Here is an 8189-nt window from a genome sequence, read left to right as displayed (position 1 = left end):
GGCTCGGTGGCCGTCATCCTCCAGAGGCCATTGGACAGTCAGGTCTGGGCCCGCAGTGATGAAACTTGTTGGGCCTCACAGGATGGGGGTGGAGCCGGTCCTGGTCTTCCCATCCCAACGAGACCCCAAGTCATTGCACACGAATGGCCTCTCTGACTCCTGATCAAGCTGTTCAACGGCCATGATCCCAGAGACTCAGGAGCAAATCTTGAAACCCAGTGGCTTTTGGCAGAAATCCCTCCAGATTTAAGTCTTAAAATTTCGGAATTTCAAAATCACATGGCCCTACTGCAGTCATGCAACATCATATGTTATTCAAATCGAGCAATAGAACACAATTTGTCTACTGTTGCCTTTTCAGCAGATGTGAGTGTTGGGGTAAAATCTCAAATAGTAATTGTGGGTCTGGTGTCGAAATATTGAATGTGATCAAAGTAGTCACGGTCACGGTCCTCCTGTTGTTCATCGATTTGCTCGAGCGGGCCCAGTAACATCTCCATCATGAGACTTGTTGTTACTGTGTTTGGCATATCAAATACGTCACGGGTAGCTTGCCAGGCTCTGCCATGCGGGCGAGATACTCTCGGTAGCTTGCCGGGCTCTCCGAGAGGGGCGGAGGAATCAAACTCGGGTCTGCCATATTGGCTGCATGCAAGGTAAACGCCCTACCACTGTGCTATTGATCAAAGTAGAGAGAGAGTATTGTGGAAATCATCTGCCCCACAGGCAGGGGGAGGGTGTGGGATGGGGGTATACTGGGGTTTTTGGGGGTGGAGAATGGGCACTGGTGAAGGTACGGGTGTTTCATTGTATGACGGAGACTTAGACCTGAAAGCTTTGTAACTGCTCTCACGGTGATTCAATAAATAAAATTATAAAAAATGAAAAAAAAAGTAAGGTGAAGTTCATGCACAATTCAATCAGCTAATCAGTGGCTGAATAAATAGCAGTACTCCTACATAAAAAAAAAGAAGGGGAATGGGTGGGGGTGGGAAGGGAATATGGGAAAGAATATTTGTAAAGTAAAATTCCATTTTACTTGGAAATTCGGTTCCAGATGCCTCTATACAGCATATTATCACACATTCCTTCATACTTTAGAGGAAAACATGTAAAGAGTTCACCACAATTTGGCACTTTAAAAAAAATTTATAGGGGGCTGGAGCGATAGCACAGCGGGTAGGGCGTTTGCCTTGCACATGGCCGACCCGGGTTCGATTCCCAGCATCCCATATGGTCCCCGCAGCACCACCAGGGGTAATTCCTGAGTGCAGAGCCAGAATGACCCTTGTTCATCGCTGGTGTGACCCAAAAAGCAAAAACTAAACAAAACAAAAACAAATAAAAAATTGCATAAGCTTTTGTTCTTCTATAAGAAACGTATTTCTGGAGTCAAGCCTTAGAAATGTCAGTATCAATGAATGTTATTTCCTTTCATACTGAATGAACAGTCAAACTGTAGTTGGACATGAAGCACTGAATGTTTATTTATTTATTTATTTATTTAATATTATTTTTATTAGTGAAACACCATGAGGTATAGTTGTAGACTTACAATTTTTTGTGCTTGGGTTTTAGTTATACAATGATTGAGTACCCATCCACCCACCACTGTCCATTCTTCACCTCCAGTACTCCCAGTATCCCTCCCACTACCCCCATCCCTCCATCCCACCCCACCCCTATGGCAGGGCATTCCCTTTTGTTTACTCTCTCCTTTTGGGAAAGCACTGAATGTTTAAAATCTATTTTCACCAGTCCCATGTTCTTGCCCGCCCTGACTGTTCAGTCCATATTTCTGGTGTATCATATTTCAGTATAGTGTCTTTGAAAGATAGATTCTTTTGAAAAGTAAAATCACAGTACCATTGCACACAAAAATTATCATAAAATAATTCCTTAAGATAAACCTATACATAATATATATAATATATATATACATGTATATTTCCACACCTGGGGGTGCTCAGAGCCCTGTACTCCTAACTCTGTACTCAGGGATCACTCTGGTGGCATTTGGGGTACACAGGTGGTGCCAGGGATTTAACCCAGTTGATCATATGCAAAGTAAGTGCCTTACCCCACTGTACTATCTCTCACATATTCCTTTTTGTCTTATGTTTAGTTTTAGAACATGTAGCTCAGTGCACATGCCTCATTAGTACCGGGCCCTGAGTTGATCCCTTTCACCCAAAACTTTAAATAAATGTTAGCTTTTCTGTTTTCTCAGACACAAAATAATTTATTGTTATATTGCTTGTTATAACTAAATGTATAATGGAATTATCAAAAATACTTCAGTAAGAGAAACTTTGTTATATATTTTTATATATAAATTTTATACATAATAATATAAAAATTGTTATATCTCACCATAGGGTCTCACCTTTGTCCTTGTCTGAGGGTTTGCTAAACTGTTGGTTGATAGCTGAGCCTTCTGTGTTGTTTTTATTTATTTATTTATTTATTTTTGCTTTTTTGGGTCACACCCAGTGATGCACAAAGGTCACTCCTGGCTCTGCGCTCAGGAGTTACTCCTGGCGGTGCTCAGGGGACCATATGGGATGCTGGGAATCAAACCTGGGTTTGTTGCATGCAAGGCAAATGCCCTACCCTCTGTGCTATCGTTCCAGCCCCGTTGTTTTAATTTATTGAGCTTAGTTGGCTTCTATTTACTTTCCTGTCTAATTTGCTGTGTTCCTACGGGGCTGACAGTATTGTGGAATTTGAAACTGTCCTACCAGTTTTCATGCTGAGAACTCTGGAATCTTCTTGGAGTGAGGTTGGGAAGCCTTGCCCCAACTCCCCATCCCTGTCCTTCTGGAAGCCCTAGCAGCCCACATCCCGTAGCCACCACCATGTAAACTCAGTGGCTCAGTCCTGCAGATCCTAGAGTTCCTAGAGTATGTGGCTACAAATGCCTTCAAATTCTACAATACTGACAGCCCAGTAGGAGCAGGGCAAATTAGATAGAAGAGTAATATAGAGGGAACTCTAGAGTTTTCAGCTGGGAGAACTGTGTACCCGTGAATCTTCGTGGCTTGTATCACTTCTGAGATTTAGTGAATCTGAAAAGCTGGGTCTATGAATGCGTTTATATGGAGGAGGCTATGGGAGGTGGGTGTGGCTCATAAGTGCTTAGTTTTAAAAACTTTGAAGGACAGAGAGAATGTGCTCAGCCCCTTAAGCACATTCTTTCTACGCATGAGGCATGGGTTTGGTCCAAAAAGACCTTTATTTGAATTAAAATATTTTTGTTTGCTTTGTTTTGGGGCCTCACCTGGCATTGCTCAGAGGTTACTCCTGGCTCTGCTTGCAGGGATTATTCCTGGCAGTATGCGTGGCACCACATGAAATGCCAGGGATCGAACCCAGGTTGCCTGTGTGCAAGGCAAACACCCTACCTACTGTATTATCTCCTCATCCCTGAATTTAAATCTAAGTAAGATATATGCTTTTTAGTTATATATCTTTTATTTACATTAAAATTTTTTTGGGGGGCACATTCAGTGGCACTCAGGGCTTACTCCTGGAAAGGCTCAGGGGACCATATGGGGTGCCAGGTCAGCCTTATTCAAGGCAAACACACTACCCCCCCGTCCCCCCGCTGTACTATTGCTCTGACCCTGATACATCTTCTTCTTTTTTTTTTTTTTTTTTGCTTTTTGGGTCACACGGTGATGCACAGGAATTCCTTCTGGCTCTGCAGTCAGGAATTACCCCTGACAGTGCTCAGGGGACCATATGGGATGCTGGGAATCGAACCCAGTTCGCCATGTGCAAGGCAAATGCCCTACCCACTGTGCTATCACTCAGCCCCTGATACATCTTCTGAATATTTAAAAATTATAGTCTTTTTTTGTCCCTCTAACTATTTTTTTTTTAATGGAAGCAGTCAAGCCTTTTGTCTTATAGTTTCTCAAAATTTGAATGTTTCTGATTTGGTATGTTCCTCTTTCCCTGCTATTTCTGTTAGCCTGTTAGAAACTTCAAGCAGATTTGGATTTATTTTTGGCAGAACTTATTCATGGTTGGTTTTAGTATTTGCTGGTTAGGTTCCCCATGGTGGTCTTTGATGCTCTCAGATGCTCAGTGATGGTGGTCATTGTCTAGCCCCGCTTTCCTCAAACCTGACACAGTTGACTCTTGGGATTGAGAATTCTTGTTTGTTTTGGGGTCACACTTGGCGATGCTCAGGGGTTACTCCTGGCTCTGCACTCAGAAATCACTCCTGGTGGTGCTTGTGAGACCATATGGGGTATCAGGGATCAAACCTGGGCCGGACACATGCCAGACAAGTGCCCTACCTGCCCCAACCCATCCTGTGTGTTGGAGGGTACCACTGGTTTTTGCTCATTGGAGTCTGGTAGCAGCTCCCACAGCTGTATTAACCCCAAGTATGTATAGACCCATATGGCCTGTAGCCCACTGGGGGGACAACTTGTACTCACTTGAGAACTACTTGTTCATTGATATAGAAGTTTGAAACTGTTTTCTTTCTGTCATGACTCTTTTGTCTATTAGGTAGAATACTTTTGCAATGAAAATGTTTCCACATTAACTTTTTGTTATCCAAATATATTTCATATAGGGAAGGAGATACAAAAAAATATGCTTCTTTTTGTTTTGGGGCCATACCTGGTGTTGCTCAGGGATTACTCCTGGCTCTGCACTCAGGAATTACTCCTGGGAATGCTCTTGGAACCATATGGGATGTGGGGGGATTGAACCCTGGGTTAGCTGCGCGCAAGGCAAACGTCCTACCTGCTGTGCTATCACCCTGGCCCCGCAAGTGCTTGTTTTCTTTTTATTTTACCAGGACACTGGTTCCCTAGCACCCTAAAAGTGACCAATGAGGTATTTTAGTACCCTTATGAACTCATAATTTTAAAACATATGTGTTACACTGCAATCTAGTGTCTATATATTTATTTTGGGTTTTGGGTCACACCTGGAAGCATTCATGGGCCACACCTGGCTCTGTGCTGGGGGACCAAATACGATGCTGGGATTTCAACCAGTGTCATGGCCACAGCAGCAAGGCAGGTAAATGCCATCTCAATTTAGTGTTTTTATTTTTGTTTTTTTGGGGCCACACTTACTGGTGCTCAGGGCTTACTTCTGACTTTGTGTTTGGGGATCACTCTTGGCAGAACTTGGGGACCACATGGAGTGCTAGGGATAGAACCTGGGTCGATCGCAATGCAAGTGCCTCACCTGCTGTGCTATTGCTCCGGCCCAATCTAGTGTTAAAAAAATTATATTTGATGCTTAAATTGTCTTCTTTTGTCCCGTGGGAACTTATTCAAGTTGGCTCCTGAATCTTTTTGACATGACCATTGGTTCTTGCTATTTATACATTAAAATGTTCCAGACCCATCTTATGCAGTTACCCCAGTGATCTTTGGTTTCTTTTAGCTGAAAATGGACCGCAACCTGGGTATCACGGGAATAAGGCTATTTCATCTTAGGGAAGAGAAGTCAAGTGAATTTATTTGATTATGTATTCTTCTCAAACAGATCCCTGTACCATAGCTTTATTATTAAAACAAAAAAAGTAAAACACTCAGAAAAGTGGAAGGTGTGCACACTGAGCACTCACCTAGATCCCTCAGTAAAAGTTTTGCTTTGGGGTCACAGTTTGGACTGTGTTATATGCAGTAGGTCCAGTTTGGGTCCCTGGCACCTCATAGTCTCCTGAGTGCTGTCAGATCAACTTAGCAGCAATGAGCCAGGAGTGCCCCCACAGCCAAGTGTGGACCCCCGAAAGAGTTTTGCATTGTATGTAATCTTTTCCTCCGCCCCTCTCGGAGAGCCTGGCAAGCTACTGAGAGTATCTCGCCTGCACGGCAAAGCCTGGCAAGCTACCCATGATATATTTGATATGTCAAACACAGTAACAAGTCTCACAATGTTACTGGGCCCGCTTGAGCAAATTGATGAACAATGGGAGGACAGTGACAGTGACAGTAATCTTTTGGATTTTATTCATTTATGATTTTGAGAGTTTCCATGATTCCTTTACATTTATCCTTCTGGGGAGGAATTTAGGTTTGCCCAGTATTGACTTAAAATCAAATCATTGAGCTGGGATCTGTATAGTTTTGATAATCTGTTCAATTTTGAATTTGAGGGATCAGAGAGATAATACAGCAGGTAGGGCATTTGTCTTGCACAGGGACAATCGGGATTTGATCCCCAGTATCCCATTCCCCCAGCACTTTCAGGAGTAATTCTTAAATGCAGAGCTGGGAGTAACCCCACCCCCCAAAAACCCCACCAAAACAAAAAGAAATTGGCAAATAACCTATTGATATCTAATGTACAACAATGGTTTATTTCTAACTTTTAATATTTTTGCCATACTCAGCTATGCTCAGGGCTGACTTCTGGCTCTATGCTCAGGGATCACTCTTTGCGGGTTCTGGGAACCTTATGGGGTACTGGGGTTCACAAATTGGCCCCAGCTTAATCTCATCATCCTCCCCATGGAATTTATAGAGGCAGGAATAGGTATCATTTCTTCTTTCCCTCACTCTCATCTGTTGCGTGCCTTTTTAAAGATCCAGGATTCTTTCCCCAGAATTCTCCCTCCTTCCCATGGACAACCCCTTTGCTTGTCTTGAGTGCCACCAGCCTATGCTGGCAAAGGGAACAGGACTGTTATGGGCTTGGATGAATCCAGACTCACTCCAGGGCTAGCTCCAAGCTCCCTGTTCTCATCTGAGCTGTAACCAATAGCATCCGTTATAGAATCCCGAAGTCTAAGGAGTGAAGTTCAATACCTCTATTCTGGGTCTCCATCCTCTAGCACATTTTTTTACCTGTGAGCCAAGTCTCCTAAAACTTCATCTCTGAATGACACAGACTCAGGGTGTTCTTGGCAGAACATGTGTCTCTAGGGGCTCTGAGCTAAAGCAGTACTTGAGCTGTCAGGGCTCTGTGTGTGGTCAGAGAGGGGAGGTTTGGGCCCTGCCTTCTGGAAAGAGGTTGAAGGGGCTTGTCTCAGCCCGCAGTGTGTTCATTCTGACTCCTGTCTCAGAGATCTCTTCCTCATCTCTATTTTGTCTTCTGGAATCTGATTTGTTTTCATAACAATGCTAACCTGCCCCCTTCCATTTTTCTTGGATTTGGGGCCACAACTAGTGGTGTTCAGGCTTATTCGAGGTTCTATACTCTGAAATTATTCCTGGTGGTGCTTGGGGGACCATATGGGCTGCCAGGGATTGAACTCTGGTTGGCCTCATGTAAGGCAAGCACCCTACCCTCTCCAGCCCCATTCTCCCCTACCCCACTAATCTTACTTACCCCCCATTCCCCAATTATCCTTTTTTTTCTTTTTTTGCTTTTGGGGTCACACCCAGCAATGCTCAGGGGTCACTCCTGGCTCTGCACTCAGGAATTACTCCTGGAGTTGCTGGGGGAACCATATGGGATGCTGGGGACCCAGCCCCTGTCAGCCAGGTGCAAGGCAACCGCCCTACCCGATTACTATCGCTCCCCCCTCCCCAATTATCCTCTTAACGCCTTCCTTTGAACTCTGGCAGTAAAACTCATATGCATTGAATTTATTAACTATTCACAGATCTCCCACATGTTAGAAGCTGCCAGACAATACCAGACATTTGGAAAGGAAATTCAGTTTCTGTAGCTGTGTGCTGGGGGCAGTTCTTTCATACACACAGTCTGACTGTATCCTAAAAGTATATAGTAATATCCTGGGTATATTAGTTTATTTTAATGTTTGTTCTGGGGTCAGGCCTGGCAGTGCGCAGAGGCTACTCCTGGTTCAGTGTGCTTGAGGGTTGTCACTTCTATGAGGGTTTGGTGACTGGACCACAGCCTCCCACATGCAAAGCACATGCTCTGCCCTTTTAGCCATCTCTCTGGCCTCCTAACTTTCATATTAGCCTGTAGAGAATTCAGGGGCAGAAGAATTTCAGTCACCTGCTTGGAGAAGGTCACCTTGGCTTATGGCCACTAGACATGAGGAACTATGGCTGCTTGACCTCATGCCCGGGTGCCCCCTTCCCTTGGCCTGCCGTGCTGGCTCCATGGCTGTTCTCATGGTGAAACACGTGTGGAGGGGAGCGTAGCACCCATAGCACCCACACTCCTGAAGAGTTTTCTGGCTGCTTTTCTGGTTCTGACTGCCACATGCCGGGGGGCCTGGCTCTGCACTCAGTACT

Source organism: Sorex fumeus, unplaced genomic scaffold (assembly GCF_029834395.1).
Source record: "Sorex fumeus unplaced genomic scaffold, SorFum_2.1 ptg000034l, whole genome shotgun sequence".
Taxonomy (NCBI): Eukaryota; Metazoa; Chordata; class Mammalia; order Eulipotyphla; family Soricidae; genus Sorex; species Sorex fumeus.
Note: the sequence above shows the minus strand (reverse complement) of the source record.